This window comes from Heloderma suspectum, chromosome 1, assembly GCF_057233095.1.
Source record: "Heloderma suspectum isolate Gila_16-S chromosome 1, 16-S_ref, whole genome shotgun sequence".
Lineage (NCBI taxonomy): Eukaryota > Metazoa > Chordata > Lepidosauria > Squamata > Helodermatidae > Heloderma > Heloderma suspectum.
In genome coordinates this window covers 160,254,211-160,266,916 of record NC_139458.1, presented here as the reverse complement: position 1 = coordinate 160,266,916, position 12,706 = coordinate 160,254,211, and the positions used below count along the sequence as shown (strand labels likewise).

The 12,706-nt window shown below is 48.3% G+C and overlaps 1 long non-coding RNA gene across 1 annotated transcript; it reads right to left on the bottom strand.

The window, feature by feature from the left end:
• Positions 1 to 4,078: 4,078 nt before the first annotated feature.
• LOC146358351 (uncharacterized) lies at positions 4,079 to 12,160 on the bottom strand. Its single transcript, XR_014787066.1, has 3 exons — positions 11,920 to 12,160; positions 10,456 to 10,623; positions 4,079 to 6,794 (listed from the first exon to the last, which is right to left on the bottom strand). It is a non-coding gene; the product is annotated as an uncharacterized LOC146358351 (long non-coding RNA).
• Between the last annotated feature and the right edge of the window lie 546 nt (positions 12,161 to 12,706).

Here is a 12,706-nt window from a genome sequence, read left to right as displayed (position 1 = left end):
TTCAATGGGCTTACTGTCAGGTACGTGTGCATGGGATTGCAGTCTTAATAACCCTATGAAGCAACAGTTGGGATGTTGCCAATGCATATTTAACATTGAAAAGAATGGGTTTGGAAAAGTGTCAAGAAAGAGAGAGGAGTTAAGGAGTTAATGTGCTTAAAATTGCTGAGACTGTCACAGTAATTAATGTTCCCAATAAACATGCTAATTAGTTGACATGGAGAGAATCTCCCAGGGAACATGTTGGACCCTTTCATATTATCCTGAATGCAAACACTACCTTATCATATCCTTACCACTGAACATTACCTCTACATCATTTCCTGGGTTTAGACACTTGTTATTGACTATTCACAGAACAGCAGAAAGACTTAATAAAATCTGACAGCAGGCTGCTTTCCCTGCCTGCATAGATTAAGTGTGCACCATGTTTGCATTTCAATTAGCTAAAACTAATGGAATAAATATTTTAGTTTTAGCACCTTATTTGGTAAATGGTTTGGAGAGAAAATAAATATGTGACCTGGAATTATATCCTGCATTTAAAAATGGATGATGACAGGGCTATTCTGTTGAATACGTGATTTTTTTTTTTTAAATAGTAAATATGATTTTATTTATGGATAAAATATGTAAACAATATATGTTAATATTAGGGAAAAAGGTTTATTAACCTGACAGAAGTCAGTTTTTAGAATTGCTTTCTTTGCTTTAGAAATATCATAAGCTGTTTTATATTACAGAGTGCATCCATAGACTTCAAACTTAAACACATTTTCCTGGTTGATTTGTCTTTCTTTTTCAGGTACTCAAAGTGAATGTCATCTATAATTTTTTCTTTCTCCTCCACTCCATCCCCCCCCCCCCATATCTATTTGATTTACAATTCTGGTTTTATTGCATGTACTTATACATTCACACATTCGTACCTAAGGTTTTGATTGTTTTAAGACATGATATACGAATAGGCTGGCAAGTTTTTTTGTACTGTTCTGCTTCTCAGATGGGTTTGTGATTATATGTGTTACTCATCATTGTAAGCTTTGAATCACTATCTTATGTTCTCTCAAGAAATAAGGAAGCTATTGTGCAAAATCCCCCAAACTATCCCTTTTTCTCACTCTAATTTATTATGCAAGCTAATCAGCCTACACAGAATTTACTTCACGTATGACCTGTTGCCTCTTCTGAGTAGCAACGTGCGAACCCACCCCTGTCCGGGTTCTCCAGGTGCCCACCCAACCCCTGCCCCCGCTTGCCAGTCCCTGGACCTCACTTGAGCCCCTCCTGCACTCGGCAAGCAGCCTGTACTCACCCCCACAGTCTCGTGGAGCTCTGCAGTCACCATTTTTTTGAAAAATAAAATGGCAATGGCAAAAATGTGCATATTTGTGTATATGCTCAAATTTGCATTTTTGCAAACGCACATATTTGCATATGTGTGAATATGCGTATTCACGAAAATGCGCATTTTCATATATACACAAATATGTGCATTTTTGTGATCGCTGTTTTATTTTTCAAAAAATGGTGACCAGGCTGCTCAACAAGGCTGCCAGGGTGAGTGCAGGCCACTTGCTGAGCACAGGCAGGGGGCGAGCCTGGGGCAGAGGCTAGCGAGCGGGGTTCGGGAGTGTGAGAAGGGGGCATTCTGCCAGATTCCCAGACAGAATCAATCGCCCACACCGTCCCTACTTCTGAGCAGCATCTGGAAGAGAAATGGGCATGTTAAATTTGTTAGGTTCATTTCCTGGAGAAATGGATAGTCAAATAATTGTTTTAAAGTATTCATGTAGTGTGATCCTGCTGGACCAAGGCAATTATTGGGAGAAGTGACTATTGCTATCTTTACAGCTCTTCTCTTTGAAACCCTGTTGAATGGCAATCAACTGCAATGAATCACTGATGTCGTTGAGGGAGATGTGGGCATCCTATCTACCTATGAACATAAAATAGGTTGATCTTGATGCTGTTTCCTGCATTTCCGTGTTCTGCTGTTCGGTTTGATGCCTGAGCAGAGAATGTAAAAACATGGAAAGGGTTACAGGGCTGTTGCATGCTGGCCCCACCCCCAATGTCCCCAGTCCCACCCTCCTGTACCCACCCTTGCTGAGCTGAGTGGCAATGTTTGAAGCAGGGTCCTAGTTGTGTTCAAGTGGACTTGAATAGAAGGCCCCTTCAGATCTCCCTTTCAGGGGAGGTCAAGGACTGAAGGGGCAGAGACATTGGAGGCAGAGTCAATGCGCATGGCCCCTTATCCCTTACACATGTTTACATACCCTCTTTGGGCATAATGCCGGAACAGGGCTATTGTGTTCATCCTTCATCTTTAATGTTAAATGTCTGGAATCAGACACATATAGACACAAAGATTACGCAGTATACTAAATCAGATCTTGCTTGATTGACTAGTAGTTTGACTAAGCTTGATCTCTGGAAATTGATTCCTATTTTTTTTCTATCAGTAACTATTATAAACTGTATTTAAAGAGCAAATATGAAATGAAAGTAGGGATGTCAGAGAAATCCTCAATGGAACCAAATGATTCCGGATTGTTATGAATCTGACCTGTGGATTCTGCAGTGGACTGGCTTCCCCCTTGTTGGGCAGATTCCCCAGACTGTTTTCTAAACTTCAGGAATTTTGCACAAATTTAGTCATAGAAAAATATGCAAAAATAAAAAAAACCTGGCTGAAAATGTGCATTTCCCCATAGGCTAAAGCATGAAAATGCGCATTTGGGGGGGATTTGTGCATTTTTGCACATGCAAATTTGTGAATTTGTGCAAATTCAGAAACAAAACAAAACCCAATTCTGTTGATGGGTGGACGATGGAATGAAAGGTGCCTGACAACCTGTGAAACACAGACGGAACAGATTTTGCACAATCTGTACATCCCTAAATGAAAGAGAATGATTTTTAAGGAAGTCCCCTTAATTTCAGTGCAGCAGCAGTAATTTTACTCTATAGGCTGGTGAAATTAATTATCTTTGTTTAAATTTGTCCTATCTTAGGATATTCCACTAAACTGATCTACCATATCAGTTCTTCATAATGGATCATCTGGGAAAACCTGGTAAATATGTAATTTTTTAAAAAAGTTTCTTATTACAAAAGCTGTGTTGATAATTGCTCTTTTGTACTGTAGCCTCCCTATCCTAAACATGTTTCCTCAGAAACAAGTTCCATGGAGGTAAATGGGACTGACTTTTTGGTGGGCATATATTTATATGATTGCAGTATTTCCACTATCACGTGACTTGTCTTTAAATAGAACAGTTTGAAAATGTTGATATGAAGGTCATCATGAGAATCAATCTTTTATCCTCACTCCCACAGACCATCTGTTGAAATTTATCCTGAATCCAATAATTATTTCAAGGATTTTAATTGAAAAGGCAAAAGGAGTTTATTTTAACCCCTTATATAGATAGGTCAATCTGCAACAGACAACATTTATACTAATAACCAGATTTGTTTGGTGCTGCTTATTATGGATTTCCTACTTGTTCAGAAGTAATTACTCTGCAATACTTGCAATGTAATCAATAGCTAGTGGTTTGAAAACAGGAATGATGACAGTGATTTGGCTTTGCTGCATTTGACGGTCTATTTTCATATCTTTCCAAAACAACATTGCTGAGATAGGTGCAGTGGTAATAGTTATACAGGCAGAATAACAAGCGGTGGAAGGTTAACCAATCTCTGTGAACCAATAAAGTATTCTGATGAGATGATAAATCAAATGAGTAAGAGAATTCTCTGGAAGCTAGCCTCTAACTTGGAAAATTACTTGTCATGGCAACAGGCAGGTATCACTGCTGAGATTACAACCTTGGAGCAAAGAGATTGATCTAATTTGCACAATGAATGAGCCTTACTTATAGGAAATCTATAGGCAGTTTGCAGTGGTGAATGGTAAAGAAATATAACTAGTCGAGACCTGGCAATTTAAGAAAATATATTCTAAATTAGGAAGTAAGAAAAAAGTTTCTAAAAAATGAAGAGTTGCCGAGAAGTTTGGTGCAAAAAACCAAAACAAAATGAAGTCTAAACATTTTTTTGTTTTCCTTTTGGGCCACTTTTATATCGTTGCTTTTATTGCGTACTCACCAACTTCATTAATTGACACATGAGGCCAACTTAAAAGGCATCTGCTCTGCTTTTTAGAGAAAATCTAGTCCTCTTTATAGTGAAGAAAACTCTTAACTCTTCTTCAATACTACAATAACGGATGGAATATAGTCATAGTCTGGGTTGTGTCCACAAATGTTGCCTTCACAATGATTTATGGAAGGCATTTCTCCACTGCTGGTGATCATCCATTTGTCTGTCTGTCTGTCTGTGATTCATTCAGAACCTCCAGGACACAGTTCAGTCGAAGATGAGATCCTTCTCCACTACTGAGCATGATAAACAGGAAGGAGGTGGGGACAACTTTTGACTTCACACAGTTCAACAGATGCACTCAGAATCTCCCCAAAGTGTAGCAACTGCAAACAATGGCTGAGTACCAAAGCCAACTAAAACATGTTGCTTCGTGATGATTATTCTTTTCAAATGAGAAAAGGCAAAATGAAATGATGTAAGAAGATCAGTAGGCAAACAAGCATGGTATGAACATCCACCAAACATTAGAATAGCACATTCGACATCTTAAGTGCTATAGACAGTGTTGAACTCGACCTGCTGGCTATTTTTTAATTCATTAATATAGACTTTAAAAACAACCCCTCTCCATCATAGAAATGCAACCGTAGGATTTTTATTGAACAGCAACAGAACAGGAGTTAACTGAGATTGATGACCTTAACAAAAACAAACTAAACACAAAATGTAATGAATATTCTTTGGGAAATAATATAGCAGTGCCTTACATGCAGTAGCATAAACTGAACAGATCAGGAAGTGTTTCTAGAGGAAATTACATACTATAGAAATATACTGAGCAGGATTACTTCTAAGGCACAAGGAACAGATCCACACTTGCGAGCGGAGATGGGTCAAAGAAGACGCAGACAACAAGCTTGGATTGAAAATTGGGCCACATTTATTGAAATATTTGCAAAGGGTTAACTAGGACGGGCATCTAACTGTGTCCGCGTCTAGCTGACACTTCTAGGGCGAAAACACACCCAGCCTGAGGGGTGGCGGTGATCTCGCCATCCCTCCGGACTGCCCCTTCTGGGGGAGGTAGACCTTCCAGTGTCACCCCCAACCCGGTCCCGCAAAACACCTGGGTGAGTGAGTAGGGTTGGTCTCCCAGGCAACCCTTATCCCCCCACCGAGCTGCACAACCCGTTCGGGGGGCCTCAGATGTCACCTGTCACCATAAGGTGCCCCTGCGTGCACACCATCCCTACTCCCTTTCCTGTTTTGCCCGTCCTAGCCACCAAGTGGAATGTGACCGATGATATAGACTGTATTCCCTTACAGGACACACACAACCCGCATAACAGTGTGACGTAGGCAAAAAAGACTCACAGTCCTAGGCCAATCTGGCTGTGAACCAAAAAATTCCTACATGGCTCCCAAAGGGGCAACCGGCAAAACCCACACTGCTAAGGGGAGGGTGGGAGGGAGCTGCATCCCGCCAAAGAGCTGAGATAGGGAGGGGGGTTGAGTTTAAGAAAACTTGGCCCACTCCTCCCTGACTGGTGGTGCGACTGGGGTGCACCAATCAGAGGCCCATACGTCTTATCACCCCACCCGCCCGCAATGGCCCCCCCTTTCAGCCAGACAAGCTGGCGCCGGGTAGGGCATTTGCGAGCGGAGATGGGTCAAAGAAGACGCAGACAACAAGCTTGGATTGAAAATTGGGCCACATTTATTGAAATATTTGCAAAGGGGTAACTAGGACGGGCATCTAACTGTGTCAGCGTCTAGCTGACACTTCTAGGGCGAAAACACACCCAGCCTGAGGGGTGGCGGTGATCTCGCCATCCCTCTGGACTGCCCCTTCTGGGGGAGGTAGACCTTCCGGTGTCACCCCCAACCCGGTCCCGCAAAACACCTGGGTGAGTGAGTAGGGTTGGTCTCCCAGGCAACCCTTATCCCCCCGCCGAGCCGCACAACCTGTTCGGGGGGCCTCAGATGTCACCTGTCACCATAAGGTGCCTCTGCGTGCACACCATCCCTACTCCCTTTCCTGTTTTGCCCGTCCTAGCCGCCACAGGAGTCACAAGCCTATTGCTTGTGAAACTCCCCCCACCTGCGCAGAAGAACTTCCCGCAGGCCCCTTTGCAGATCGGCCAAAAATAAGTCATTGCCTATGTCTGACAGGTGGACTCCGTCCTGCCTGTAAAGCTCCCTCCTAGTCCAATGGATTCCTTGGTGGTTGATATAACCGTCACCATGCTCTGACAACGCACGTGCCAATTCTCTGTTCACCTTGCGCCGGGCCCGTTCCATGGCCGCGTTGCTCTGCGCCCTCCACATGATTCTCGGGAGCATTGAGGACCATAATATGGTCACCCCCGGCCAACGATGTCGGATCGTCCGCAGATAAGCCAATGCCTGCTCAATCAAGACCTTTCCAGGCTTGTAGCCCAGGTCATTCCCTCCTAGGTGCAGCACCAGGGCCTGTGGAGGGAAACTGACCAAACCTCGTTGAAAGAGTGTGGGAAGAAGACTGTCCCAACGCATACCCCGTCAGCCGAGCCATTGTATTGCCACCTGTTGGGGAAACTGCAGCCGGGATCCGAAGGCCGACGTAGAAGCTCTGCAGGCAGCCCAAAAAACCATACTGTGCCCACAAATGAGCACCTGTACTGGCGTCGGTCGAATCCCATCTAAATAAGACATTGGGGAAGGTGAAGAGAATCATCATGAAGCATCAGGCAACTTGTGAATGTAAGAGCAGAAGGCCCTGGAGCACCATCTCCCTACCGCCTTCACTTGCTTGGAAGAAAAGCCTATGGCAGCTGCCGTAGAGGCCGCCCCAATACGGAATGAGTGAGTCCCAAAACGATAATGCCCCAGACCCAGTGTGGTCAAGGCTAACTTGGTGACTGCCCAAAATTGGAACTTTGTCAGTGGTGAACCGTCAGCATGGCAAAATAGGGGACCCTCCTTTGCCCTGCGATGCTCAAAGAAAGCCTGCAAGGCCCTGACAGGGCATAACTCGTCAGCCTGGGCCTGGTTAAGGGTCACCAATGTTCCCTTGCCTGACTGATCGGTTTTTGAACGTCGAATATGGAGGTGAATCAGGTTAGAATGGATCAGGATACCGGAATACCTCAAGGCCCTCCCGGTGGTGTCGGATTTGGATGCCCAGACCAGTTCTGAAATCCTAAGGGCCCCAAAAAAGGCTGTTAAGGCTGCAGAGTGAAAGAGGGAGGCTTCGTATGGAGAAGAGCAAATGGAGGGCCACAATGCCTGAAGCCCTATAAGAATAACTGGCGACAAAGGATGTCTGGAGTCTGGCGGGGTGGGAGACATCCGTGCCCAGCCTTGCACAGCCTTCCCGATTCGGAAATCTGAGGTGGAGTCCTCCACCCCTCGCACTTTGGCCCAGAAGGCCAAAGAGGCGAGCTTCCCCGAAATGGTCCTAGCAGATAGTCCCTTATTATGCAGATGTACACAGAATTGTAACAAGTGGTCCACAGGTAAGGGCCACACATCCTGCAACTGCAGTCCACACCTGAAGGCGCTAAATTCCCTACCTGCTTTCTCGTAGGTAGCTCTAGTGCTGGGGGCTATAGAATTCAGGATAGCGTGTTCGACTTGAGAGCGCCAATCTCCCACAGTTCATCTGGCATGGGGTCTGGCAGCGGACGTGCCCACGGAGCCAATGCACGGAACCGGTCGATCTGGTTTCGTGACAAAGCATCGGCTACAGGGTTCCTCAGACCCGGCATGTGGTGGGAACGGAACCATATGTTGTGGCGTAGGCATTGGAGGGTAAATGCTCTAACTAACTCCATAACCCTTTGGTTTCTGGAGGATAAAGTATTAATGACGTGCACTACCGCCAAATTGTCACACCAAAAGAGAGCGACAGAGTTGGCCATCAATTCTGCCCAAATATGTACAGCCACGTAAATGGGGAAGAATTCCAGGAAGGTGAGGTCACGACAGATACTGCCGGCAGCCCAGCTCTCTGGCCACTGGCCCCAGCACCACCGGTTTCGCCAAATTAGCCCAAAGCCAAAGGTGCCAGCCGCATCCGAATGGATCTGCATGTCAGCTAGCAGAAGTAACTCACGCCTCCAAAAGGAGATGCCGTTAAAGTCTCTCAAAAATTTAAGCCATACTCGCAGATCCATGCGCATAGCGGAGGTGACTCTGGTGCGATGATGCGGTAGTTGAAGACCCCGCATTGCCCAGCTGAGCCATCGCAGGAATGCGCGGCCGGGGGCCACTACCCTACAAGCGAAGTTCAAATGGCCAACGATCTCTTGGAGGGCTCTAAGGGAGACTTTACGAAGGTGCAAGATGGATTGGATCTTATTCCTAAGTACTAGCAATTTATCAAGAGGGAGACGAGAACACTGTTTGAGGGTATTGAGCTCGATCCCTAAGAACGTCAAAGTAACAGCTGGGCCCTCTGTCTTCTCGTGTGCCAAAGGGACACCTAAATCTGAGGACAGGGATATGAATGCCTTAATCAGGTCAGAGCATTGACTGCTGTCCCCGGGTCCAGCAAACAAGAAGTCATCCAAATAATGAACCACATCGCCGCAGCCCGTCTTATCCCGTATGGCCCATTCCAGAAAGGTACTAAATGTTTCAAACATGGCGCAAGAAATGGAGCATCCCATAGGGAGGGTGCGGTCGATGTAAAATTTGTCCTGGAAGGAAAATCCCAGCAAATCAAAGTCCAGAGGATTGATAGGCAAAATGAGAAAACCGGATTTGATATCACATTTGCCCATCAATGCCCCGCGGCCCAGGGCTCTTATCATGGCTACCGCAGTGTCCAAGGAAGTGTAACGCACGGAGCATAGGGAATCTGGGATTTCATCGTTAACAGACTGACCTTTGGGGAAAGAGAGGTCATGAATTAACCTGAACTCACCAGGCGATTTCTTGGGGATAATTCCCAAAGGGGAAATCCGCAGGTTGGGTAGCGGGGGCGAGGGAAAGGGGCCGATGACCTGACCTGACTGAACTTCTTTGTTAATTTTGTCTTGCACTAAGCACCGCATGCTAAGAACAGACCGGTGGTTACTGGTCAAATACGGCTTTCGCAGACCCAAAAAGGGGATCCTGAAACCCAGTGTAATGCTGCGTTCCAAGTAGATCGCTGCCCGACGATTTGGGTAACGCCTTAGAAGTTGAAGGAGCGGAAGAATCTTAACTGGGCTGGGGCCCTTTGTGAGGGGGAGGGTGCCCACCGCCATGTTTTCTGCCACCACGGCCATCCCTTGGGGAACCTCTCCAACCTCTGGCTCTCGGGCAGGAGGAGCAGGAGTGTTGACCGCCACAAAGAGAGCACTCGTGCTGGAATACTGCATGGGTTTTGGGAACAGGAACCTTTGGAGCTGAACTCCCAGCACAGCCAGCGGTGTTGAACCCCTGGACCCACAATAGGCCTAACGGCTATTGCGGGCGACAGCTTGGCCAGGATGTGGCCGCTGTTGGACCTGTCGCCGAAGCCTGGCCTAGAAGGGGTCATGAATTGGAGCCAAAGGTCCTGGTCCTTCAGATCCCAGCGCATGGAGGGATCAATGGTGGCCCTCCTATGAAAGGCTTCATCGTAGGCCAGCCATGCACTCCCTTCATATTCGGTGTAAGCCCTGTATATTATGTCAAGGTATTTGGTGAGAACCCAAGCCCTCTCAGGGAATCTCTGTTGCAGGATGCCAGCGTAAATTAAAAAACCTGGCAACCAGTTCGCCCATGTGCGAGGCACTTTGCGGGCTTTGCTCCGCTCAGGATCTTGGTCTTGGGACCTATCTTTATCACTGGGTTCGGGCTCACGAAAGAGCAGGGCAAAGACATCAGTAAATTCACCCCGCAGAATTTTTTCTCTGGTGGCAATGGTTAAGTGAAAACCAATAGGGGAGGAAGTAGCACCAGTGGGCATAGATCCTCTACTCAGGTTGGCACATGTGTCAATCGCAGACAACTGTGGGGCTAGGAGAGGAGGAGATAGGGAAGCCAGGGGGTTCTGAAAAGAACCGGCGGGCCCCTGCCAAACACTGGTGGAGGTGACATTAATTGGATGAGGCTGGAGCAGTGGTGGAGCTGACGTGGTGGCATCTCCTGCTAAGGGGAATGAAGCGCCAGGCCCCACTGAATTAGGTGGGCTAGCCACCGGAGCAGTAGAGCTGAGAGTTGAGGCCGAGCCAACGGGCTGGGGAGTACTAACTGGGGAGGCTGAAGTAACTGAAGGAAGTGAGAGAGGGGGAACTGGGCCACCCTGAAGAGTAAACCATGGCAACCAACCCCATGGGGTGATTTGTCCCATGCCCGGCCATGCGAATTGAGGTGCCAAAGCAGTCTCACCTGTATCAATCGTAGGTGTGTTCTGATCCCTAGCTGGAAAAACTGACGTTGCTGCTTGTACGCCCAGGGAAGATGAGGCCACAGAAGGGAGGAGCTCCCCTGAAGGCGGTGCGCCTTCTGGAAGAGCTGAGGAAGAGGAGGTGGATGCCTCAATAGCGTCTAGACGAGCTGAAATAGAAAGAAGCAACGAGTGTTGGGTCTGCTGCCGCTTTCGCTTAGGTTGGACCGCTAAGAGTTTTTGGGGCCTGGCTGGGAGAGGGAGAGGTATCCCCGAGGAACACTCAGCAGCTTCCAAACGAGAAAGAATTGATGACAATACCAGGTCTGAGTCCTCATCAGACTCAGAATCAGGCCTTGGCAGCGGTCTTTTGGGGAGGGGGGGAGGGGCCCTCCCTTTACCTTTCTTACCACCTTGGCCCTTCTTGGGAGGCATGATGCAAAAGGTAAGTTAAGCTTAGCTGCTACCCGCTGAAGTAAGCAAGTGGGCACGCCGGGCAACAGGCAGCTATCACACAATCTTCACAATCAGCGGATACGCGTTCCAGACTAAGAGATTAAAGCTTAAGAGGTGCAGCAAAGTGGGTTGTTGTTGTTTTTTTTTGGAAGGAAATGCTCTTGAGCCCGGGCACCCTCAGCTGAGGGTGCCCTAGCTCAGGGGGTGCCAAAGAGGCAGCCGCGGCTGCTTCAATAGTTTAAGTAATTAAATTTATTTATTTATTTATTTTTTGCGGGGGGAGATGCCAACAGGAGAATAGCAAGGCACTGGGGGCGGAAACACCTAGTCCCTGGCCCTGCCGTCAGACTCCCCTCCCCACCAGGCAGCCTAAACTGTCGAGCTGGGGGGCGGGGAGGCAGGCACACAGCTGCCGGGACAGCCGGAGCTGGCAAACGCAGGAGCCGCGCTCAACGCGCGCCGCCGCCGCAACTCGCCGCCATCAGCCCCAGAGGCCCAGCGAGGTAAGCGAAAGGCCGCGGCCAGCGGAAGGCGAGTCCGGCAGACCGATACACCGGCCGGCAGACAGGCCAGGAGTCGGCCAGCCAGCCGGCCAGTCGCCAACAAAAAAGGGGCGGGCGATTGAGAGACTGTGCGGGTGGGTGAGCGAGCAAGCAAGCGAGCAGGTGGGCGGGCGGGCGGGCGAGCAGGCGGGCAGGCAAAGGAACGATGGGGCGGGCGATTGAGCGGGCGGGCAGGCAGGCAGGCAAAGGAATGGGGGGGGCGGGTGGGCGACCGAGGTGATTGGGGGGGGTGAAGAAAGGCCGAGGGGGCAGGCGGGCGGGCGCGTGCCACCCCACCTGGACCCCGGGAAGGAGTAAGGCGCCTCACCCAGGCATGCGAAGAAGAGGGATCACGTGCTCAAGCGCAGCCGCTGCGCCGCCGGCCAAACCGGGGCTGTGGTGGGCGCTCGAGGAAAGGAGCCGGCAGGGAGGGAGGGAAGGGGGGGTGGAAACGATATCACCAGTAACCTTGGCTCTCCTGACGGCCAGCAGGCGCCGTCCCAGAGGGAGCGGCGCCGGAGCGCACGAGACCCGCTGCGAGTGTCGGCAACTCGATAGCCGCGCGTGAAGAGAAGCTTTGGCGCGCAGAAGCACGCTGAGTCCAGGTGGCTGGAAAGACGACTACGAAGCCGGTCTCCAGCAGGCGAGAATCCCTCGTCAAATCCAGGCGAGTCTTTAGTTCTCAATAGGTGCGTCACGCCAAAGAGCTGAGATAGGGAGGGGGGTCAAGTTTAAGACAACTCGTCCCGCTCCTCCCTGACTGGTGGTGCGACTGGGGTGCACCAATCAGAGGCCCATACGTCTTATCACCCCACCCGCCCGCAATGGCCCCCCCCCTTTCAGCCAGACAAGCTGGCGCTGGGTAGGGCATTTCTACTAGCACCTTTTATACAGTAATAAACCAAGGTTTTACTCCTCATTATCCACAGAGAATGGAGCCACAGCCCATCCCGGCTTTCTGATGACATTGTCTGTATGATACATATGCTTTCAAATGCCTCATAGTCCCTTTCACATTCACCCCCCTTTAAAACTCTTTACAAAGCTCTTTAGGTTTACACCTTAAAATGCAATGTGCAAACAGGTGTGTATTCCTTTGTTTTATTGAACATAATTAAGCAAAAAGCAAAGAGCTAACTTTCAGAAAGGTTGCAAAGAACTTGAAATAATTGTGACCTTATAGTGAAACTAGAGACTATTTATTATTCTTCATGCAACTGGCAGCTTCTTAATCTCAAAACTGACACCAAAAATA